Source organism: Salmo salar, chromosome 10 (assembly GCF_965601325.2).
Source record: "Salmo salar chromosome 10, fSalSal1, whole genome shotgun sequence".
NCBI lineage: Eukaryota > Metazoa > Chordata > Actinopteri > Salmoniformes > Salmonidae > Salmo > Salmo salar.
The window spans coordinates 15,804,413-15,804,734 of NC_138300.1; positions in this window are offsets into that span (position 1 = coordinate 15,804,413).

Genomic DNA, 322 nt, shown 5'->3' on the forward strand with positions numbered 1-322 from the left:
GACACCCTGGTTCAAATCCAGGCTGTAGCACAACCGGCTGTGATTGGGAGGCCCATAGGGCGGCGCACAATTGGGCCAGCGTTTGGATGGTGTAGGCCGTCATTGTAAATGAGAATTTGTTCTTAACTGACTTGCCTAGTTAAATAAAAGGTGAAAAAAATTAAAAGCTGCTTGTTCTTGAACTGAAACTGATATCATTTGCATCGAGGAAGACACTTCATGTCAGACCATGCTGATATATCAGATTGTGTGTAATTTGAATAGGGCAATATTAAATGCGAAGTGATTGTATGTTCCGATTCAAGGCATGAAAGAACGCGGG